This window comes from Phasianus colchicus, chromosome 2 (genome assembly GCF_987193195.1).
Source record: "Phasianus colchicus chromosome 2, bPhaCol1.hap1.1, whole genome shotgun sequence".
NCBI classification, from domain to species: domain Eukaryota; kingdom Metazoa; phylum Chordata; class Aves; order Galliformes; family Phasianidae; genus Phasianus; species Phasianus colchicus.
Genome location: NC_143437.1, coordinates 77,126,524 through 77,138,912, shown reverse-complemented (window position 1 = coordinate 77,138,912; position 12,389 = coordinate 77,126,524). Strand labels below are relative to the sequence as shown.

At 41.5% G+C, this 12,389-nt stretch overlaps 1 long non-coding RNA gene across 1 annotated transcript; it reads left to right on the top strand.

Moving 5' to 3' along the window:
- Positions 1–2,124: 2,124 nt before the first annotated feature.
- On the top strand, positions 2,125–5,439 carry LOC149919123 (uncharacterized). The gene is made up of 3 exons (XR_016464784.1): positions 2,125–2,230; positions 3,602–3,661; positions 4,511–5,439. It is a non-coding gene; the product is annotated as an uncharacterized LOC149919123 (long non-coding RNA).
- The last annotated feature ends 6,950 nt before the right edge of the window (positions 5,440–12,389 follow it).

Here is a 12,389-nt window from a genome sequence, read left to right as displayed (position 1 = left end):
CATAGGAACTTGCTTCACCCTGTGACATTAAATCCACTAGCTTAACACTGGCACTTTGCAGAGCCAAACTGTACTCCATCATGTAGGACTAGCTGGAGAAAACTCCTCCTCCCTATCGAAAGGAAGATAAAAACACAGATACAAAAAAGAGAAGAGACAAAAGCAGATCACTGAGAAGAAACTGAGATGCCTACATAGCTATGGAAGAGATGTATTAGTGATGCTCTAGCTCTGAAAAAAAAACTAAAGTAAAAGCCCAAAGTCAGTTCAATCAGGATATTGTTCCGGTTAAGTAGAGCACAAGGCCTCTTAAGCCATACATTTTGGCAGGAAGAGGCTAACTGTATTTTTTTACCTCCTTTGAAAACATAAAATGGAGATTTCATAGAAATGGGGATTCATATGTCGCATCTCCATGGGAGTATAACATGCATGGTATTTCTGATAGCAGTTCTCCTTGGTTTATCATCTGTCTTGCAGTAGTTCAAGTCTGTCCTCTGTGAGGGTGTCGGTGGGTGAGTGAAGGGAGACTAATTCCACTTGTGCCATGTTACACATCACCTCAGCCTTTATTCTTGCCCTATTAACAGCAGATTGGCAAGACAGTTTCTGTGTCAGAAGCAGAGTTACCCACGTTACCTGATACAAAAATGGACTCCCATGCCACAGATGGGATATGAGCAGACTACAGCTTCAAGCAGGAGAGTTTCACTCTGGTTTCCAGCTACATGAGGACATCATGTAACTAACATAGATTTTTAAAGCTGGCCTTCTGATCAGAATAATAAGGCACTGCTGGAAATAACATTTGCAGCATTTTGATCAGTCAACGAGACAAGCTTTGCTAGGGAAAGCAGTATCTTTTATTACACCAGTCAGAAAAGCAGACAAGCTTTCGGCACACAAACTCTTCCTCAGGTCAGTAAAGATATGCCTAGAGAGCTGTGAACATTTTGGTTTTGTATTCACATTTCTGGTATGAAAAATGTCCAAAGACATAATAAAATTCAAAGCAAGCTGAAATTGCAAGTGCTCTGGAATGCTTTTCTGTAACATTTACACTATGTATTTTGTTTGGAGAATCTTAAATCTATCATCAATTTAAAATCTCTCAAGGATCTCTGATTTATGTAACAAACTGTGTGCTTACCAATTGGTGTTGAGCAATCTGTATTTAAATACATACGTTAAATATTTTAAAACTGTTTATAAACATTAAAAATGTTGCCAAAAAGTGAAGTAGCAAATAGACAATGCTCATAAAGATAGATGTGCTAAGAGAAAGAAGGAAAAGCACTTGCCATCAGTGCTCTTGAGCTACACAATGGTTCTCTATGGAGCAGCCATTCCTAGCTATGCCAAATTGTTAATTTATGATGACACAGTACAAGCATCCCTGCAGGACGATGCTCTAGGACTGTTCTCACCATTGTTACTGGAATTTCAAGCTCCAGAGCTGTCACAGATGGGAAGGGAGTTGAAGAAGATCCATCCAGTGCACACCCCTAGGGAGAGGACCCTTCTCTGTCTGGGACTGCTGGTCCAGAGCATCACTCCCACCTGCAGGGAATTATCTTCCACACTGCAAATCTATCTGCCCACATCCTCTCCCATGCTCCACTCAGACCTGGGCTGAATTAGGAGTGCAGGGCAAACGCCATCACACACAATGGCCTATTTTCAGGTGTAGCTGTCTAGACTACTTCCTTGTGGCTTTGGCTCAAGAAGAGCCTTTTCAGTGTGATTGCTGGAGCGTGCACACAGAAACTCCGGGCTTCCTGCGAGTGACATTTCACAACTTGGGGCTGCATTGTGTGGGGTTCTCAAGAATTGCGCGTGGGGATATTTCCACCAGAGTCCTGCTCATTTGTACTTTGCTGGGGACAAGAAGCCTTGCTGCTTGCTGCAGGGTGAGGGGTTTAATAGCCATAATCCAACCACCACCCTGATCTGGGTGGCCGTCATCCTACCTCGGGGCTGCCGCCTGTCAGCAGAGGGTGCTCCTGCAGCAAGACAGCCCACTCCTGTACTCCCGTGCGTTACACAGCGTGCCCAATAGGAAGCATTGGTTTGTAAATTATTAACCGCAGTCCTCTGACACACCGGCAGACTCACATCTGTGGACATTTTATGTAAAAGACAAGTAATGGGAGAAGGTGAGATCTTCAAAGTGTCTTGTAACTCAAGAAGGTCTGTGCTATATAAGCACGGAAGGCAGCAAGGGATTACAGTAAGTGGTGTTTGGGCTACAGCGTGGAGTTTGGGCTCTTAGGGCTGCTGTTTGCTAACCCTGGAGGGAATATTTCAAAATCCTTTTGGGTGGGCAGACCACATTCAGCCCATGAATCCTCATGTCTTGCCAGTGTGCGTAGGGACAGGAGGAGGGCTGTTGCCTAGCGGTGACACAGCCAGGGGTGGCTGTGAATGTGAGTGCACCAGGGAAGAGGTGGATGAAAGCAGAAGGAAAAAGCAAAAGAATAAAGGGAGGAAATGCTGCTATGTCCCCAGACACCTGCTGGCTTTGCTGCATTTTTCATTTCACACTGTGATTGTTTTTCCCAGCGCTGTGAAAATGCTGTGCATGCCTGGTGTGTGCATGTGGAGAGGGGGCCATACGGATGCCTTGCAATGCAAATCCTCCAGCCTGCTGTGTGGGTTCAAGACTTGGATTGCTTGGAACTGACCTCACCTTGATGACCTTAAGATCTGTGTTAGAAAGTTGGATTCTAGGTACTTTGTTATCTCATTCAAGCCAGTTGATGTGTTGGCTGGACATCTCTTTCTAGGTGACATTTTTCTTTGTTATCTGCTGGTGTCCAACAGGTTAGCAGTTAAGGAAAATGAAGTTTTTGTTTCTTAAATAATTTTTGCAATTAAAATTCACACTCAGCATGTTCTCCTTTTGTCGTGTTGAGAAAACCTAGTGCAATTACCAAGCATTTGGGTGTAGGCAATAAAATAAAGTAAAATAAAAGTATTTTTGTACTATCTCACACTGTTAGATCCCAAGGGACACTCTCATAACAATGAGGAGGGAAACAGACATAAATTCAGCTGTAACTACAGCTGACTAAATAATAGCCAAGTAAGTTGTTCAGTTAATATTTTTGCTGTCTTCAGGAGGAAGAAATTACTTGACCAACACAGATTTGTTGTTGTTGTTGTTTTGTTTTGTTTTGTTTTTCTGCTATTAAAAAACCTGATCAATATGGTCGCTTTATCCTAGGGTGGCTGGCCAACTCTGCCTCTTTTAACTCTTAAAATATACTTATCCTAAATGGCTTATAAGTCTCCTTTTCAAAGAGGCATTTACAAATCAGAGGAGAAATAGGCAGACAAACCAGCTTCCAAACCTTGATAATGAGCAAAGCTTATTCTGCTGTACTTGTATTTCCTCTGTCCTCGACCCCTCTCTCCGGCCCAAGGTGTTTCTGAACCTTTCTTTTGCTGCTCTGTGCAGGCAGCCCCATCTGCTCCTCCTGCAGTCCCCTGACTTTGGGGGGACACAGGAGTGTATGTGAGGACATGCATCTGCTGCTGCAGACAGCCCTCTTCTTTGAAAGCTATTTCAGTAGTGACCTTTCCTTCTGCTTGACTGCAGATCCTCCAGCCCACTGTTGGTGCTCTGTGAGCGGCAATAGCCATGTGCAACCAAACTGGGGTAGGTCAGCACTGATGTGTATAGCATGTGTGGAAAAGTATCTGCAGGTCAAAGAATATGTGGTAGTTTGGTAAAAATTGAGCTGTCTGGTGGACACGAGCACCCTTCCGTCCACTGTATCCGTTGCTGTTGACAGTCTTTATAAGTGCAGAGTTTTAAAAAGGAGTAACAAGGTGTAACATCAGCTATCCATTAACCCAGGAACATTTCAGCCTCTGTTTATCTCTGAAATTCTTTGGATTATCTTCACCAGTGACACTATTAACTTATCCAGCCTTCAAACAACAGCAAATCAGAGCATTTCCCCAGACCTAATCCCTCGTTTATCCTCTGGATATTTCGTTATCCAGATGAGCCACACTACGTGAAGTGCCTTTTTGTTCCCTGGATTCTCAAGATTAACCAGAAGAATGTGTTTGGGTGGATTTAGGAGAAAACGGCATGTTAAGCCTTTGCAAGCATGTGATACCTTTAACTTGACTCACTCTCGTTTTACTCCAGTGGGTCTTAATGTAAAACAAATCTAGGTTTGCTCTGGAAGTATCTTAAGGGCAGTTTGGATGTACTATGGCTTGTATGCCCTGTAGGTTTTGGCAAAGGGGTGCTGGAACCACCATGTTGTTGTCATGCTGCCAAAACAGCGCTGGGCTATTTGTACCTAGGAGTGCTTGACATCTTCAAAATTAGTCTGCATCTGTCAGGAAAGAGACGCTTACAGTGACTATAATTGCAACATTTTAAAGTTAAAATGCACATTTTGCACATGGAAAATTTTCCTTTTGCAGAACAGAAATGCCAAGCTAATCACACATGATGCCTACAAGCGTTTTTTTCCCTGCTCTTCTACAGAGTCCTCCTAATCTAGAAGAACCCCCCACCAGTGGAATTCAATGGCAAAACTCCCACGTACTCAACAGGACAGAACTCCTGAAACCCAAACTGCTCAGTTGCTGAAGTATTCCCACCGAATCCAAAGCCACTCACATACACTGAAACTTGTTTAATGGACTACATTAAAGGACTACTATGTGTGCTCAACAAATTGCAGGATCAAACCGCCTGCCAAATGACTAACATAGGACTGCAGCTGCTTGACTTGGCCAAATTTAGAGTGTACTTGAGAAAGGTTGCTATTATATGGCTATTCTGCCCTGCGGACTCTTGGGGCTCTGGCTCAGATGCAGCAGAGGATTAATATTGGATGGCTGAGATGGCTGCTGCACCAGCCATGTGCTCTGGACAGCCAGTGGGGATATCTCCCTATGGGATGGAGCCACAACTGATATGTGGGCACCTTATACCCCAGTCCACCCTAAGGTGGGCAGAAATTCATGCTGGTCCACCCATAGCGCATCAAGCTGCAGTGGCAGGGTGGAATAGCTGCTTTGGTTGCAGAACGTGTGTTGGGGTGGGATGAATGATTTCAATGTGTAGCCATTTCCAGACCAAGATAAAGAGAGATGAAGGAGAAACCGCACTCCTGCCTTCCTGTGGTCTGGAGAGCTGCTTAAGGGTCACTTCCACCATAACTGCAAAACAGCTCTGCTTTGCTACTGCTCTCAGGCTGAGGTTTGTGACTGCTTTGTCTTTCTGTTGAGTGCTTCTAGGATAGATGATCTGTTTGTAATTCGGGGGGAAAAGATCAGGTTAGCCTAAGCTTAAGAAATTCTGGCATCTTTTGTGGATAGCACAGTTAAAACCTAAAAGTTTAGGAACACTTAAGGTCAGAAAACTGTTTTTAACAATTTGTTTTCTAAACAAAAGGAAGGATATTTTGGAATGGCATCTCCTATTTTAACTGTTAAAAATAAAACTGAAAAGTTAGGATTTTGTTTGGTTGTTTGTTCTTAAACATTTCCCAAGCAATAATCCATTTCTTAGAAATAAAATGTATTCATAAACTATGCTGATGATATCAAGTCCACATTTATGCTAAAATATATATAGATCAAGTAAATAAAATGAAGAAAAAATCCCAACCCTTTTATTCTTTATTCTAAAATAAGAAGCATGCTACAGAGCATTTTAAGGTTTTTTTTCTGGTAATAAATAAGTCCCTGATTCAGCACCAAACTAAAATGTGTACTTCCAGCATTAGCCATATATAACATAATGACGTTATGTAGTTACAGTGAAGCACGCAAACACAAGGATATATCTTTATCTGCAACAAGGATGTGTCTTTATCTATGAATTCATTGCCAATGACTGGAAATTTTAGTTCAAATCTTAGGCAGATTTTTCTAGATTCTTGCAATGACTACTGTGTGCCCAGTCTGTAACCTGAAGCACATTATGCCAGCTATGGTGTCAAATAAAAGAAAGAAATTAACAGTCAAATCACACTTGGTTAAAGGAACATTTACAAATAGGAAAAACATCTAAAATTAGTAAGTAAGCTGCTAGCTGTAAGTACACCAAGGACCTTAGTGCATATGTTCCTCTACAGGCCTGGAAGAGGCAGGATAGCTTGAAAACCAACAAGCCTGCATCAGATATTAATGAAAAATGCAAAACCTTGAGTTTTATGCAGTTTAGATTGAATTAATGTCTATGGATTCATGGGAAAATATTACTTTGATGTCTTTTTTTTTTTTTTTTTTTTTTTTTTGGTAAAGTTTAATTTAGTGCTTATCTAGTATAGAAGACAGTAACCCAAGTGAATTTGAGTTTAAATCCATTTGGCTGTTAGTGAATTTTGTCTCCTGCCAGTTGCAATTCTGAGTGTTTGCATGCTCTACATGAAATTGGCCATTTTACAAAAGACTTATACAAATCCTAGCATTCCTGGCTTGCAGATGGACTGGAATGAATTATGACCTTTTCCATAATAGCGTGTCATCCTAGTTGTTGTGTATTAAATTATCTAAAATCCGAGTATAGGAAAATGCCTTCAGCAAACCCCTTTTCTGCTACTAAAGCTCTCTCGAAGAGATCATATTAACTGTCTCAGCTCCTTGATCTTTCAAGAAATGTAATACTTTGCAAAGATCAACAGATCCTCTGTTTTGTTTTAGGAAAACAATAGAAAGGCTTCAGCATTTCCTTTTCTTTTTCTTCTTTTTTCTTTCCTTATCCTTTTTTTTTTTCCTTTTTTTTTTTAATTATTTTTTTTTTTAATGGAAAGATTATCTTGGGCTAAGCAGTTAATGCCTGTGCAGTTACATCACAGCCAGTAGGGCCCAACTAAGTGAAAAGAGCTGGGCCTATTCCAAGTATAATTATTCCTGAAGTGGTGATATGGAGCATGTAGGAGAACTGAGGAGTGATTGCCATGGAGCCTGTGTGACACAAATGAAGATTTGGACGCTTGTGTCAAATGACAGAAGAAATTCCTATGTTTGTGGGCAAATCATAACTGACCAGAAACATTGAATAACTGAACAACATTAGATGTACTGTGTAGATCAAGTCTGCATTCTGGGAAATTGCTCTTACCACAACAAGAGACTCTGTATGTATTCCTCAGAGACTGAGGGGAAGAGCTGGGGATTATATATCACTTAAAAGTGCCACACACATTGTCTCCAAACACTCTAGTAAAGAGAAAAGCGTTTTTTAAGGTCATGGCTTCCCCTCTCTTGGCTGAGCAGTTTTCAAGAGGAAAAAAAAAGAATGAAAAATTAATAAAGGAGGAGAATTTTTTCATGCTTCACATTACCTTTGTTTGTTAAGCTGGAGTATGATGTGTGGAAAAATTTAAAATCTTCAAGGCATCTTTTAATATTTTAGTTACCTGAAATATTAACTGATTTATTAGGTTCTATGATATTGGATCCAGGTCAGTACAGGAAATACTCAGCTGCAGTGAGTCTCTACAAAAAAATAGGTCAGACTATCCATATATCTTCTTATATTATTGGGAAATTGCTTCCCAGATAGGACTGTAAGTAGAAATGTGAGGGTTTTTTGGATCTCCCTGAATCCCCAGTGGCTGCACTGTGACTTCCTGCACATGCTGTTCCAATGCCCCTCTGTCCTAGTCCATAAAAAAGATCACTTTGTATTCCCCAGGATATCATGAATATAGAGACAGCGATATTTTCCAATTTGAGAGCAGAGCACATTGTCACATTTTGGGGAAAAAAAAACAACAGTGACCAAACCTTTTGGTTATACATGTGCAATGTCTTAATATCTCAAAGATGAAAGAGCTTCAAAAGCTTTCCTTGTAGAGAAACACAAATATTTTTGAAAACACCATATATTTATTGTACTAAAAGAATGCAACTTAAATTCCACTACAGAATTATGTATTTGTCAGAATAATTATGTGAGACTGTACTGTTTTCTCCAGAACTTCTCAGTTTTGTATACTTGTACATACATACAAAATCAAGATGATGAGTGAAATTCTGCAGTGTCGGAGGTAAAATGCTGTGGAGGTGCAGGTGAGATCTGTTACTTCAGATGCTGTATTTTCAGGTTCTGTTTAGTTACCTCAGCCTTTCTTAGAAGATCTGACAAAGATATATGTGGACATTCCTCTCATTTTACTCAGCCGAGACTGTAGCTTTCTGCCCAGTACTGCAGCCAAAATTGAGTTGGATACAGAGTGTGAGAGCTGAATGCTTTACTGCAAGTCAGGTGTGTTATCTCAGGCTATTTGTAGTAGGTCGTGATGCAGTTTCTCCCAACTGAGACAATTTCTGCCCTTGGTCATGCTGAAGAATAAAATATGAAACAGAACTTCCAGGAATGAAAACCTTGCTTCTCTCCAATCTGTTGTGTTTTTTTTTGTTGTTGTTGTTGTTTTTTTAGTGCTTTGTATTCCCTTGGCATCTATGAAAGCCTTGAGCCAGCTACAGGGCACTCTATAGACAGGCATTTGGGTGGAACTGGGTAGCCTGAAATTAGACCAAGGGGATCTGCACATCTTAAGGATGTGAAGGAAAGCTTTTTCTTTTCCTCTGGATTATGAATCAAGTTCAAAGCCTGGATAATTGTTTTCAAAACAAGCCATGATCCAAGCGTAGGCTTTCTAAAGCATTGGCTAAGATATCTGGGAGAAAAGTCCATGAATGGCTGCTGAGCTTAACTCTGAAGGTCCTGATGGAAGCAGGGATCATCTAACCATCCATAGCTGAAAGATGGGCACAGTCAGCATCCATCACCCTTCCTCTTCAACATACTCATCATATCTGTGTACCCAAAAAGCAAAAATCCAAAGGAAATATCAAAGCAAAACACAATAGCATGCATTACTCATGGAATCAGCCAGACACATAAAGCAGTATCATGCTAAGAAAAGGGGCTTGCATACTTGCATACTTTGTTGTGATCAAAGTTGGGTGGAATGCAACAGGTAACGCAGTTTTTCTGGTCTCTAAATCCAGAGCAGCTGCATTTTCAGAATTACTTTCTTGAAACCCTTACTGTGACCCAGGAAAGTTTGTGTTCCTGTTGCGTTTGCACACTGGGATGACCTGGCTTGTTGTTAGCGCATCACTATCTGAAACACTTGTTTATACAGTTTTTGTCATGATATCACAGGAAGAGGATATAATTTGTCTATTTCTAACAACGCAGCATGCAGTAATCTGAGGAAGAATGGGTCTCAGGGAGACCTGGTGATAAGAAAAGGTTATAAAGCTACTTTTTTTTTTCTCAAAGGCGAGGGAAATTGTTTGATATGGCCTTGGTTAATAACTCAAAATGATTAAAAAAAGAAAAGGTGGCAGTCTATTACATTAAGCCCAACGTAGTTCCATAAAAACAAGTAGGCATTGCAATGCCCAGGCTTTAAACATTATCTAATAAATATATTAGGGTTGGTGCTTATGCAGTACGGTGCATGGGTCAAATGCCTAAGAACAAAAAAAACCAAAATCCAACAGGCTGACCCAGAGCCATAAGAACTAAGTTGAAAGAAATGGTGAAGAGATAAGTATATCTTAGAGACAGAACCTATTGTGGGACTTCAGTTATTGACACTGCATTCACTAAGACTTGTGGACTTAAATGCCCATGTTGAGTTCACTCCTCTCCCTGGAGCATTTCTATTAACTGTATTATGGTTAATGTCTTCTAAGTGAGATGGGTACTTCTGCTCTGAGAAACTGTGTATGCCCTATTTCTGGAGGCATTCATGGTCAGGTTGGGTAAGCCCTGGGCAGCCTTAGCTGGTGGGGGCAGCCCTGCCCATGGCAGGAGGTTGAAATTGGGTGGGCTATGAGATCCCTTCCAACCCAACCCATTCTATGATTCTATGATTCTATGACTGCTATGGTGGGTCAGTGAGGTTTGGAGGACACAGGAATGACTGCATGCATTATATGCTCTTTTTATCCCATAATCCCATAATCAGCAGACAAAATCACGTTTGTCATCCTGCTCATTCTTTTGTCTTTCCACCTTTCCTGTTTAAGTACAACCTGTTTAAACATACCCTGTTTAAGAATATGCTCTTTCTTTGGAAAAAGGACTGAGGCAACCTTCATATAAGATATTCTGTTAGATGTTATAATCACAAAAAAGTGAGATGACCAATACCTGTTCTTGAAGATCTCGTTTGCCTCATTCTGGTATTATTAATGGAGTGGTAATTATCTCTTTTCGACAGTACAGAATGGTGCTGCTCTATGGCTAAGAGCAAATGAAAGAAAAATAGAGTTTGCTCATTTTTGTTTTAGGTAATGGGAAGTTAGCCCATTCACATATACAAGAACCCATCAGTAATTTGGTTAAATCATAGAATCATAGAATCATAGAATCACAAGGTTGGAAACAACCTATAAGATCATCTAGTTCAACCATCTTCACACTACCAGTGCTACCACAAGCTACTAAACCATATCTTGCAGCTCCTTGTCCAGACACTTCTTGAACACTGCCAGGGACGGCGACTCCACAACCTTCCTGGGAAGCCATTCCAGTGCCTGACCACTCTCTGAGAGAAAAAGTTCTTCCTTAAGTCTAACCTAAACTTCCTCCGGTACAACTTGCAGCCATTTCCCTTGGTCCTGTTCGTTGCCTGGGAGAAGAGGCCAAACCCCTCTTCACCACAACCTCCCTTCAGGAAGATGTAGAGTGCAATGGGGTCTCCCCTGAGCCTCCTCTTCTCCAGACTGAACAATCCCAGCTCCCTCAGCCGCTCCTCATAAGACTTGTGCTCCAGTAACTGGCATTACTCAGCAATGCTGCATGGAATGGATGGTTATGTCATGGGTGCACCATCCAGGGAACCTCTTCAGCAACAGGTCATGTCTTCTGCGTGGTCTCCAAGTTTCACACCTGCAGAGCAGCCACAGCCTTGCTCACCTTTCATCTGGAGGAGACCTGGATTCCAGGTTGGCACCACATTCTCCTGGTGTGCCTGCCAGGGGCTGTATGGGCCTTCTGGATAGGAGAGGCTACCTCTCTGTCAGTGCTGGCACAATGGTTTGCAATGGTTCCAAGATAAGTGAGAACCTATGGCTGCTGGTATGAAGCCTTTCCCTACAGGCTACATCAGACAGATTCCTTTTCCAACCCATGTATCTCTTTTAAGAAAGTTGTCTCTGAATCAGACACCAAGAACACAAATAGGTTTTTTCTATCCTTGGATGGACGCATAACATATTTTTATATAAAAAAAAAAAAGCCTCTGTTTCCTCTCTTTCTCGTTGCCAGTCTTCCTGTCGTTTTATTCCTCGTGGAGCAGAACAGCTGTCAGGACCATGCATGTGTTTCACTGCAGTTGCATCCACAGTGACAACAAAAATAATACAGGAGGGAGATAATTAACATATTGCTACTTTTCTCTTTGTACTGTGCTGCTTACACATGTATTTACTAACATGCTGCTTTATCATGGCTCCCATTAGAGTTATAAAATTTTCCTACATATGGGCTTTAAGCTTTTCTAAGCACAAATTTGACTTTTATTAGAGAAACTTGATATAAGACAGTAATTTCAAAACTGACTTATTGCACACTTATTGGCTCAATTTGTGAAGTTTTATAAGATGCCATTATTTAATTCCCAGAGCCTGCTTACAGCTGCTGCTGCTCTTCTTGGAACACCTTTTTCCCTTGGCAAAATTGTGCACTATAACCCCCCTCTGGTTGGTAAACACACAAACAGACCATTGAGCTCTGAAACAAAGTATTCACTATGCTTCTGTAAGTGATCCCAAAGCCACTTGGAGTCAAGGCTTTTGAAAAGCAGATCTTGCTGTGCAGAACCACCCCAGCAAGAGTGTCTCCCAAACCAAGACTGTCCGCGGTGCCATTGGGATGATGTGCTGTGAACTCATGCAAGCTTTAAGCTTAAGATAGATGAGACACTGGAAAGAGGCCACTAAAATCCAAGGGAGAGGCTGGCTATTGATATGGACAGCTGACTGTGCTCTTCACACCTCCATGGATATCTGTGCACACTGTGTTGCCCCTGAGCTTCTCAGTGGTGCAACTTGGTGTCGGAGGGTGAGGAGGAGGAAGGGGACCAGGAACATGTCACAGAAAGGTTCAGCCAGCTTCCACAACACAGGGCATTACCCCTCATGTCTTTATCCCTAGGGCAGCAAGAGCCAAGCAGAGCAAATGTCAGAACTGTAGGCATTTTCTGCACTCTGCAGGGCTCTCTCCACCCACTATTTCAACCATGCTGCTGTCTTGCCATTGGTCAGCAGGCTGGTGATGAAACCTAGTCCAGGTTTGTTCACGTCTCTGCTGAAGTTCCCAGACAATGGAAAACATTTAGTAAGGCTGGACTGGAGTGGAGAAGACTGTAATAGGTTATAAATGA